We start from the raw sequence: 12,214 nt of genomic DNA on the forward strand, positions 1-12,214 counted from the left end.
GAGTGCCTAATTCTGTCCTGGCAGGCGGCAGTGTGAGGTCGGACGGCATCTCCTCTCCTTCCTGACCCGGCCAGGGGCACGCCCTATCGGCACACGTGTGTGCTCCCTGCACCTGCTACTCCATGCTGGAGGGCTGCGGGCAGAATCCGTCTGGAGTCTGGGACCAAATTGGACTTCCAAAGGCTCCGCCAAAGCCCACGTCACGGCAGACACCCGATGACACCACAAGATCTCGCTGCGAGCCTCTGACCCTCGTGAGACCCAGGGACAGTGCCACGAAAGAAGGCCCGCATCTTACAGATCCTGGCCCTGGCCACGAGCAGGACTCAGGGGCCAGGGTCTCCCGCTCAGGAGACGACCACCCCTGCTAAGCAGGCATGGCCGCCAGTGACGGGGGTGCCAAGGGGTGCAGCGACACGGTGGGCACGCATGGAGGCCTGTGTATCTGCCCCACCCCAATGCAGCTCCAAGGGAAACAGGCACCCGACTTGTAGGTGACAGTCTTTTTCCATAGACGGCGTCATTCCCATGGGGATCTGGGGGTGGGACTGGGGGACCCCACACAAATGGAGCTGACTCACAGGCTGCACCAGAGACCCAATCACAAAGCCAGTCAAGCCACCACGGTACTGCCTGCCCGGCCACACGGCCCAACGGTGACCACGGTGCTGCCCGCCCAGCCACACAGCCCAACGGTGACCACGGTGCCTCCCCAGCCGGGTCCCCACAAAGCCCCCCGAGGCGGAGCAAGGGACGGTCCCACCCAAGAGAATCCCAGAGCTGCCGTGGCTGCTGCCACCTGACCCGCGTGCCTCCCCATGGGACAGGGACCAGTCCCGCAGGCCACTCCACATCCAGGACAGCCGCCAGGGCTCCCACTCGGGCCCCAGACCCGGCTCAGTGTCAAGCACAAAGAATGACTGCACACACGAGGACTGTGCTCCCAGACCCCACCCTCGGGAGCACACCTGCAGCAAGGTACACGGGCCAGAACAGAGCAGCGAGGACTGCCCACCAGCAGGTGCATCTTTCCGGAAGATGGACAAAAGCACTCCCAAGAGAGCAGCACTCAGAGGCTTCCTGGTCCCCCTGAAACCAGGGACAACTTCCAAGGCAAAGGATGCAACATGCAACAGCCAAGGTGGTCCTCAGGAGCCCAGTGACCGATCATGGGACATGGCCAGGCTAAAGAGCAGGGGTCCGGCACCCCACACACAGAGAACTCAGAAGCACGCCCTGAGTGAGACACCACAGACCGCAGGGTCACGGCTCCCTGAGCTCTCGGAAAGGCAAAGCTACGGAGACGGCCGACAGGCCTGGGGTGGCCGAGCCCGGGTGGGGGACGCGGGCAGGGAAGCCCTGTAGTTCTGCATTTGCCCCAGCCCACAGACAGCACAGCACCCGTGTGATGTGAGCTAGGGACTGGCATGACGCGCACATGTCACCATGGCTTCGTCAGCTGTGACAAGTGCCCCACTCTGCTGGGGGATGTCGACGGTGGGGAGGCCGTGCCTCCGTGTATGTGTGCATGCGTGTGTGTGTGTGTACGGGCATGTGCACGCGTGTGCACGAGTTCTCTGTACTAGTCCCTCACTTTGGCTGACTCTGACCCAAGCCGCAGAGGCGAGACCTCGGAGGCCGAGTGACAACAGGTAAGTGATTTCACCTCCCGGGCCTGCTTCTCACCTACATGGTGAAAGGAGGGGGCAGCCCAACAGCCCCCCCAAACAGGTGGCTCCTCATCATGTACAGAGGCGCTCTCTACAGACGAATGGTGAGCGAGGGGTCAGCCGCATCGGTCAGAGCACGGGCTTCTGAGGATGCTGGACCAACACCTACGGAATCGGGCTCGGGTTTCACAAGGCAGAACCAGGATGGAGGAAGGGCCACCGGGGAAGCAGGAGGCCAGGCAGGACTCCTCTCCTGTCCCTGCACCTCCTTGTGCAACGCCTGAACGAGGCCCACACCTCACCACCCAGGGGCAGCACCTGCTGTCCTGCTCTGTGTGTCCGGTGCACAAATCGAAGCGAGAGAGGAGCGAGGATGAGCCACAGGGGTTGAGGGCAGCCCTGGAGCCCAGGGGGCAGGAGGCTGGGCCTCCTGGACTAGGGCAGGCACTGTGGTGGGGTCCCTCCAGGGAGACCCCTGAGCACAGCCCCGGGGACTGACCACAGCCAGCCACCGCCTGGGGCCCGAAGTTCGTAACCAATCGCCTGCAGATCTGTAAACCTCACAACTTAGGAGATCACACTTGGTGCCTTAAGCAAGTGGACATCTAACGAGCAAGCAGGCAGGAGTGAAGGAGCCGCTGCCAGGCCCCACACCCCCGCCCACCTGCCAGAGCTGCTGACCCCACCCCCACGGGCACCACCCACCCAGCACCTCCCCACGCGCCTTCCGGAAAATGCTTCGTTTCTCGTCCTTCCTTCTCTCTAGCCCATGCGTCAGCTGACAGCCAGGAAAAAACCCAAGTCACAAGGCCACACAGTTCACGTGGCTGCAAAGAATAAGCCCAGTGAGCAGGAAGCAGCTGTGTGCATCCAAGTTTCAAGTAACTGTCTCACACCCCTGGGTGCCACGGAAGTTATACAGTCAGCAGCCCGGACAGCTAAGGGACAGCACTGCATGTGCCCCACACGGGGGACCCCGGCTCTGGCCTGTGCCGGTGCACTTAGTGTTAACATGTGTGCACCACCCATGAGTTCACACGAAAGACCCGAGCTCTGGCCCGTGCGCCTGTGTTCAGAGGCTGTAACGAATCCCCTTGGACCCGGGGCAGGGGGGAAGGGCTTACCTCTCTTATCTCTCACAGTTCTGGAGGCTGCAAGCCCAAGAGCAAGGTGCAGGCAGACTTGGGGCCCAGCAGGACCCTCCCCAGTTCTGAGGTTGTCTCTGGGTACCCTCATAGGGCAGAGGAGGGAGGGAGCTCTCGGAGGCCTCTTTTATAGGGGCACAAATGCCATCACCAGAGCCCTGCCCTTGTGACCACATCACTCCCTCAGGCCCCACCTCCCAGCACTGTCACTGCGGGGTTAGCTTCCCGCAGACGAACTTGGGGGAACGTGAACTTTCAGACCACAGCAAGGGATGTGGCCCCATTGGAATCAAAGCTCAGGTCTACACCCCGTCTACCCACTTAGCCACCCAGCCTGGCCCCCGGGGACCAGGGGAGGAGCGGCCTCCCTCCACGGGGCTCTGAAACGACCCAGCTCACGGCTCAGTCTCCCTGCTGCTGACCCAGAGAGAACACGCAGGGCAGTCTCTCCACGCCCTTGGCGTCACTGCAGACCGAGGCCGGGGCCTGGGATGGTGGTGCTGGCTTTCAGATCCCCAGGGTGCTCAGTTCTGGACCCCAGGGACACTAACCAGGGGGCGCAGGAGCACAGGCCGTGGCCCAGCCAGGAGGAGGCCGACAGGGTGAGGACCAGCCCATGTTCTTCCGAAACTTCCGCAACTCCCACACAGCTGAGCACACGCTGTGTCCCGGAAGCCCGGGTGGCAATGGACACACACAGTCCCCAAGGCCTGAGAGCAGCTGGGGCGGGCAGGGGAGAAGCCTCCATGGGGCTCCTGGGTGACCAGGCTACTCCCTTCCAGAAGCTGCTTTGTAGGTGCTGGCCGCACTCATAACTCCCATTCAAAACCACATGTCAGAAATGTCATGTCAGACACGATCAATGTCAGACATGTCAAAATGTCAGAAAAAAGGCCCAGGGAGCCCTCCCCTGCCGTGGCTGGATGGCAGGGAGAGCTCATCCGCCCTCCCAGGCCACCCACGCCACGGTGGGAATGCCGGGCCACACAGCCGGGGCAGTCGGAATGCCCTAAGCACTGGGAGCGGCAGGGAGAGGGCAGGCGCGGGTCTGCAGCTCGGGCCACCGGCTGGCCAGGGTCAGGGCACAGCGGAAGGCGCCAGGATAAGCAGCACAGCCCTTCTGTCCCCCAGTGTGACGAGGGACGAGTGCAAGGTGGACGGCACCACAGAGGCCCGGGGTGAGGGCTGCATCCAAGCACTCGGCGGGGAGCGGCCAGGAGTGGGAGCCCCACAGTCAGCGCCACTCCAGGAAGCCTGAGCCGACACCGCCCAGCGCGGGTGAAAGGGCCGCCCAGCGCAGGTGAGGGAGTGGCGCCTGCCTGCCCGCCCGCCTGCCCACCTGCCCAGAAGGGGAAGGCAGCTCCCCTAAGCGCGTGGACAGCGTGAGCAGAGCCCCAAGCAGCCCCACTTGGGAGCAGCAGGCAGGGGACCCGCTGGGGTTGGTAACACAAAGTGCCGAGACGCTCCCTGCACAAGTTCAATCTCCTGAGCCACAGGGCTGGACCAGAGTGCTGTTCTGGTGGATGCACAGCTGTGCCTGAAGTTACATACATGTACGCACATGTGTGTCTACATGCACGGGTGCACAGTGTAGCTGCCATGAGCATGTGTGTGCACGTGTGTGTGCAGGTCTGTGAATACGCACACAAGTGTGAGGTACACACATGTATGTGCAGCTGTGTCTGTTTATGTGTGCATATATATCTGTGTGCACACATGTGTCTTGTGTATGCATGTGCATGGGACATAAACATATACACGTGTGTGGGTGCACGTGCATGGGTGTGCTCGTGTGTTCCCGTGTGCACACGTGTCTGTGAGTATGCATGTGTAGAGGTGTGAGCTTGTGTGCATGTGTGTGTTGAGTACGTGTGTGCTCACATGTGTGCACCTGAGTGTGCATGTGCACAGATGTGAGGACTGCGTGAGTGTTGTGCATGTACACACGTGTACCGTGGGGGTGAGGGAAACCAGCCCTCTGATCTCACACAGAACACACCTGCAGAAGCCAGATTGCAGCACCGTGAGGAGCCGGAAGCCAGCAGCCGCGAGGCTCGCAAAGCTGCACAATCCCAAGTCTCTGAACCCCATCTCCCTGGACCCACGGCCACGGGGCAGCTGGCGGGGACCCCGACACCCCCCCCCCAGGAGGGCCTCACCATCACTCCAGTGTGGAACCCAGAGGTGCAGACACCGCGACGGGAGGAAAGCAGGCGCTCCCTGCTCGTGCCCGTGTCCCACACGCCACTGCCAGGCCCCTCACGCCCCGGCACAGCCAGGCCTCCGGGTGAGGGCCGGGAGGGTCCTCCACAGCTCAACGCCCGCCCACGAATGCACAAACCCAGTTGCGCGGCCCCCTACTCCAGGGCCCCCAGATCTCCAGGGCAGCCAACAACTCCCCTCCCCGGGAGGCCGCCAAGTCCTCAGGGCACGGGGGAACGCGGGGACCGCGGGCCCCAGAAGGCCCAGTGCCACAGCCAAGAGACAGCGCCAGAGCTCTTATCTGAAACCGAACGCTCTGGAATTATTTCCTGTGAGCAGAAACACGGGTTTCAAAGCTATTGGGTTTACCCCAGAGATGGGAAACAGACGCCGACGAGAGGGAACTGCCCTCCGGTTCTGTCCCGCAGCCTCGCTCCGTGGCCGCCGTCCAAAGCGGCCCCTTCTACGCCTGTCGCTCGGCGGAGCCAACTCCGCTATAAAAGTCCCACGGGAAAGCTGCGGAATGCTTACCTTGGCTTCACATTTCCTGCGGCAGGAACACTTGGAGGCTGGAAAAGAAAGAAAGAAAGAAAGAAAGAAAGAATGTGTGTGGCAGCCAGCGAGGAGCCTGCCTCCCACCCCCGCGATGCTAGGCCCCCGGGCGGCATGGACAGGGGCCACCAGCCCAGGTCACACCGCGCGGCGGCGGCTGGGATGGCTCTGCAGGGGTGTGTCCAGCCACACTGGATCCCGGGAGAAGACAGGACCGCGCAGAGAAAGCACCCGGTGTGCCCAGCAGTGGGAGTCAAACCCCCGGCCATCAAGGGAACTGGGAGTGCCTTTCAAACCGTGGAGACCCCACCCCCAGGGGCTGTCTCCTCTCCCGAGCAACAGCTGCATCAAACAGGAGCCACGTCCACATGCAGGGTGTGGACCCCTGAAGACAAGGGGCCCCAAATCCCTCTGGGTGTCCGGGGTCCCGTGAGCGCGGGAGACTGCACCACCACCTCCCCCCTGCCTTCCGTGGAATACAGAAGCCACGAAGGTCACATCAGCCCGGGGAGGACACCTGGCACAACACACGTGTGTACACGTGTGTACACAGGCACCAGCCCGGCAGTCACCGGAAGCCAGCAGCAGAGGAGGCAGTCTCGGCCTGTGGCCTCAGCGGGCGACAGCCAGCAGGGGTGCAGGCGGGAGGGGCACCCAGCTGCGCTCACGCCTGGCGGCTTCTGGCTGTACCCTCGGGTGGAGCCAGCCTCAACAGTCGTGGCCCCCCCAGCCGGGACAACCCACCCCAGCCCTGGCAGGGATCTGTGTGTGTGACCAGGCTGCCCGGCACGGCGGTGGGGGTGACTGCTGAACCGCCAGGAGCCGTGCTGGGAGGCGGCCCCTACAGCTGGCCCCGTGGACAGCCCCTCTGCAGGTGTCCGTGGTCCCCAGCCTGGCTGCCACCCGAACCCACCCCTTCAGAAGGGCGGCTCCAGCCCAGCTGAAGACCCGGCCACGCAGGAGAGCCCAAGCCACACCTCCCCAGGACCCCCAGACCCCTCCAGGTCTTGACCAACTACTGCCTGCTACAACCTTCACACCATCCTCCAGACTGAAGGACCGAGCCGCTCTCTGTCCCCATCTGTGAGGCTCAGCCAGGGGACCAGCAGCGCAGCCAATCTGCACCTCGGCAGGGGTGCAGCGCCCACCAAGGCCAGCAGCGGCCACTCAGAGCCACTGTGGATGCCCTGGACACAGACCCTCCCTGACAGCCCGTCCCCCTCCTGTGGGGCTCCTCTCCATCACCCAGGATCTCCCAGCCAATGCCAGGGTCGTGGGTCTCTGCAAAGTTCTTCCTGGCCCCCCAGACGTGGCTCCCAAGTGACCCTGTGTCCACGACACCCTGAGCTCTCCCACAACAGCCACAGCCACCTGCACACACAGCCTGGTGCCTTCTCTCCTGCAGAGCCCCGGCTGTGCCAGGCCACACTTCCCCAGATGCTGACATCTCTCTCTCTCTCTCTCTCTCTCTCACACACACACACACACACACACACACTGGCAGAGCCACTTTTGAGAACCGTGATCCACTTGCCATGTGGGAAAGGATCTTGGGAATCCTGCTGCCTGGCTTGGTGACCTCACGGTCATCGTCTGCTGCCCACTCGGTATTCGTCCCCACTTCCTGCCCACCCACAGAATAGTCCACTGCTCTCTCCTCCATGCCTGTGCCATTCACAGGGAGGTCACCAGGTACAGGGTTGGACCACGGAGGGTCTAAGCCAGGGCTTCTTCCAAGGGGCTCTGCAAGCCCCTGGAGCTGCTGACGCCTCAGAGACAAACCTCACACCTGCACTGAGACTTCTCGCCTTGCTCGGTGTCGACACCTGCGCTGACTGCGGGAGGCCAGGGCACCCCTGCCGGCAGGTGCTGCTCCAGTCCTAGGAGTCGCCGTCCACTCTCCACTGCCACTCACTCGCCGTTTTACACACACGCCAGCTTCACTTAGGAATGGTCTGATGAGGCAGACCACTCACGCTGCTACGTCTCGATGGCTGAGCAAACACGGCTTCACTCCCGCGGAGACCTGCAGAGAGCGCTGTGCGCACAATGGAGCGGCCAGGGACCACACCGGTCAGGTGAGCTGGCAGCACAGCTCGCTGTGTCCTCGGGAACATGGCTTCTGTCCGAAAGAGCTCCCGCAGTCAGGCTAAGGACGCTCAAACCGGAATGCAGCCACTCTCAAAAACGAACAAAGTGAGCCTGCCCCGACAAACCAACGACCAACTTCAGATTCCAAGTGAACACGCGAGTGCAGGGAGACAAATCCATCACCAGGGCTTGATGACGTCTAGGGCTTCCCATTCAATCAACACTGATAGGGGCCGGTGCTGTGGTGCAGTGGGTAGAGCCGTCTCTGCAGAGCCGGCATCCTACATGGGCTTGGTTCAAGTCCTGGCTGCTCCACTTCCAATCCAGCTCCCTGCTAATGCGCCTGGGACAGCAGAGGAAGATGGCCCAAGTGCCTGGGCCCCCGCACTCATGTGGGAGCCCTGGAGGGAGCTCCTGGCTCCTGGCTTTCGCCCGGCCCAGCCCCGGCTGTTGCAACTATCTGAGGAGTGAGCCAGCAGATGAAAGACCTCTCTCTGTGTCTCCTCTCTCTGTCACTCTGACTTTAAATAAATAAATAAACCTGAGATTACTCAGCTCATCAACATCTGGAGTCCACGTAACCCACTGGGTGTGATGCTGCACGGCAGGAGGAGGGCACACTCAATGCGTGACACAGGGCACGGGCGCTCGGCTTAGCGGCAGACACCCGCATCCCACACGGGAGCACGGGCGCTCGGCTTAGCTGCCATGACACCCACACCCCACACGGGAGCACGGGGCACGGGCGCTCGGCCTAGCTGCCATGACACCCACATCCCACACGGGAGCACGGGGCCCGGGCGCTCGGCCTAGCCGCCATGACACCCACATCCCACACGGGAGCACGGGGCACGGGCGCTCGGCTTAGCCGCCATGACACCCACATCCCACACGGGAGCACGGGGCACGGGCGCGCGGCTTAGCCGCCATGACACCCACATCCCACACGGGAGCACGGGGCAGGGGCGCTCGGCCTAGCCGCCATGACACCCACACCCCACACGGGAGCACGGGGCACGGGCGCTCGGCTTAGCCGCCATGACACCCACACCCCACACGGGAGCACGGGGCACGGGCGCTCGGCCTAGCCGCCATGACACCCACATCCCACACGGGAGCACGGAGCACGGGCGCTCGGCCTAGCTGCCATGACACCCACATCCCACACGGGAGCACGGGGCATGGGCGCTCGGCTTAGCCGCCATGACACCCACATCCCACACGGGAACACGGGGCACGGGCGCTCGGCTTAGCCGCCATGACACCCACACCCCACACGGGAGCACGGGGCACGGGCGCTCGGCCTAGCCGCCATGACACCCACATCCCACACGGGAGCACGGAGCACGGGCGCTCGGCCTAGCTGCCATGACACCCACATCCCACACGGGAGCACGGGGCATGGGCGCTCGGCTTAGCCGCCATGACACCCACATCCCACACGGGAACACGGGGCACGGGCGCTCGGCTTAGCCGCCATGACACCCACATCCCACACGGGAGCACGGGGCACGGGTGCTCGGCCTAGCTGCCATGACACCCACATCCCACACGGGAGCACGGGGCACGGGCGCTCGGCTTAGCCGCCATGACACCCACACCCCACACGGGAGCACGGGGCACGGGCGCTCGACCTAGCTGCCATGACACCCACATCCCACACGGGAGCACGGGGCATGGGCGCCCGGCCTAGCCGCCATGACACCCACATCCCACACGGGAGCACGGGGCATGGGCGCCCGGCCTAGCCGCCATGACACCCACATCCCACACGGGGCACGAGTTCCACGCACGGCTCCACCTGGACCCCGGCTTCCTGCACTCCAGCCTGGGGCCGCTGTGGGCATCTGGGAGTGAACTAGCACATGGGCTCTCTCTCTCTCACACTCAAATTAAGCACACAGGCCAGTGGATGTGCACAGCAGAGAGGAAAAACCCGCACACCCAGCTCCAAGTCCACAGGGAGGTGACCTTTAAGCAACCCCACTTGAGTTTTGGTGCACAATCAGAACAGAGCATCCAGGCACCTGGAAAAGCTATTACCACACTTCCTTTCCCGGCCGCACGTCTGGAAGGGCTGGGTTTCTTCAGAGTCCTCAAGGCAGACAATTCACTGACAGAGCGAATGCAGAAGCAGGTGGGACGGTCCCGATGGCCCCCAGGCTGCGTGACACAGCCACAGACCCAGGCCGCGTGACACAGCCACAGACCCAGGCCGCGTGACACAGCCACAGACCCAGGCCGCGTGACACAGCCCCAGACCCAGGCCGCGTGACACAGCCACAGACCCAGGCCGCGCGACACAGCCACAGACCCAGGCTGCGTGACACAGCCACAAAAGAGCCACAACCACGCCGCTCTCGCTGCTGCTTGCTTTTCACAAACGTGGTCATTTTTCATGGAATTGTATCTGGGGCAGGTGCTCGGTGCATGTTTAAGACGGTGCTTGGGATGCCTGCAGCCCGGATCAGAGGGCCTGGGTTTGAGTCTTGGCTCTGCCTCTAATTCCAGCTTGCTCACCCTGAGAGCAGCAGGTGACGGCCCAAGTGCTTGGGTCCCTGCCACACACGAGGGAGACCTGGACTGAGCTCTCGGCTCCCAGCTTCCACGTATGGGGGATCTCTGTCTCTCTGTCTCTCTCTCTCTCTCGGATAAATAAAAATAAACAAATAGCTTTAAAATACACAGTTATATCCACCTACAATGGGTGCTTTAAACCTGCACATCCCACTTCTCACATTGACAGACACAGCCCACAACCCAGAGCTCCCGAGGGTCTTCTGAGAACTTAGCGGTGGGAGTCCCAAGACCCCAAGGGTGAGGACAGCCGGCTCATACCGGCAGTGGTGACCCCATTCCTTCTCCTGGCCTGGGGCTCCCGGATGGAGGGAGGGACCCAGTCCCCTCCAGCAAAGAAGGAAGTACATTCTCCCAGAGGCACCCAGTGAGAAGGCCAAGGCCTGTCCCCCTGCCCCTGCCCAGTCGGAACCCCCTCCACACCCCCTGCCCGGGAAAAACTGCTGCCCTACAGCAAGGGAGGCACTGGCTGCGGCCCCACAGCTGCAGCGGCCGCGGTGCCACCTGTTTCCCACACCTGTCCCACCTGCTCCCACGGGGACCGGGAGAAAGGCTCATTTCATTCTCGCTCCATTTCACCAACAGCAAACCGAAGCACGGAGCGGAAGGTGCCTGCCCCGGCGGCAGAGGGGGTGCCCAGCGGCGTGTGACTCCGGAAGCCGGAGCTGCCACCAGCCCGGCTCTGCGTGCACAGAGCACAGCTCATCGCGCAGGCTTGAACACCTGCAGAGCCCGGCACAAAGGCCCCTGTGTGCTCGCCTGGCGCGGCACCTGGGCTCCACGTTGGCTAAACCAGCCCCGCAAACACCCGGAAGCCACCCGAGGCGGAAGAGCCGCCGTCCAGGAGCCTGTGCAGCTGGACAGACGGTGCCCGCCCTGGTCCTCACCGAGGGCCCCAGCCACGGGTCCCCCGCAACCAGCCTGCGGGCCAGCAAAGAGCCCTGCCCGCCTGAGGCCAAACGCATTGTTTTTTACCCAAGCAGTGAAAAGAAAAATAAAACACTGGGTAGTTTTAGAATCACGATCCCTAAACACGCAGTATGCAAAAATGCTTACGACAGGCGAGCTGAACGACGCAGGTCCTCGTGCAGCAGGACGCAAGCTTTGTAAGAGAAGCACGTGTGCAGGGGCTCGCCCACCGCTGGGCGCCCCCACAGCAGCACCGGGAGAGCCAGCTGCTCCGTGGAAAGTCGTGGTAACCACCCAAACGACACGGTTTCTGGAAGCATCGGCCGTGACACCGAGCACGACTGGAGAAACAGGAAGGAATTCCGCAGGAGCGCCTGAGAGCATCGCCCTGACCTTGGGGGGGGGGGGGGGGGGGGCGTGCTAAAATTAGGAACAAAAGCCAGGCAGAGCCGACCGCAGCAACCTCACCCCCCCCCCCAACGGGACCGGGCGAGCTGCCGACTGGAACCTCCCGGTATGGAAGGTGGGAAGGTACCCGGGTGGCCAGGAGCCATCCAAAAATGGCAAAAGGTTTGCCTAATAAAGATGATTTACAGAAAAAACAGATTCAGCGTTCATGGTGAACTCCGAGAAATGCAGAAGAACACGTCTTTTTGAACCGAGCCAGCACGCTACAGAGACCCCCCCACCCCCGCCACAGACGACTCTCCCTGCCTGCTCGTGGGAAGACCAGAGGGCTAATAAAAAGGAGACGCCACTTCCTGCCCAGAGACGGGAGAACGGGACGGCAGGAGTCTCGAGGGGGCGGACGGGAGGCGCTGCTGGCCACACTCGGAGCCATTTCCCATGGAGGCTGCACAGCGCCCCGGTCATGCGCAAGCATCCCAGCCCCCAGCGTGGCACTCACGGTCAGGGCCGTCCAGCTCTGGGGCACAGGCATTGTCCATCCTGCAAATTGTCCTGGAACTGGGCCCCCCACCCCGGCACAGATCCAGAGGCCTTGGGGCCTCGCCACGGCCTAATGGGGCCGTCAGTTTGTTTTTGCTTTTTTTTTTTTAAGATTTATTT

At 62.8% G+C, this 12,214-nt stretch overlaps 1 protein-coding gene across 4 annotated transcripts in view; it reads right to left on the bottom strand.

The window, feature by feature from the left end:
- The window catches only part of TNS3 (tensin 3), a 188,121-nt gene that overhangs the window by 135,751 nt on the left and 40,156 nt on the right, over positions 1-12,214 (bottom strand). For all 4 annotated transcript variants that reach the window (XM_062178939.1, XM_062178940.1, XM_062178938.1 and 1 more), the window contains one exon: positions 5,549-5,586. The gene's annotated coding sequence lies outside the window, so the exon portion shown is untranslated. The remainder of the gene's footprint in view (positions 1-5,548; positions 5,587-12,214) is intronic.

This window comes from Lepus europaeus, chromosome 20 (genome assembly GCF_033115175.1).
Source record: "Lepus europaeus isolate LE1 chromosome 20, mLepTim1.pri, whole genome shotgun sequence".
Classification (NCBI taxonomy): Eukaryota; Metazoa; Chordata; class Mammalia; order Lagomorpha; family Leporidae; genus Lepus; species Lepus europaeus.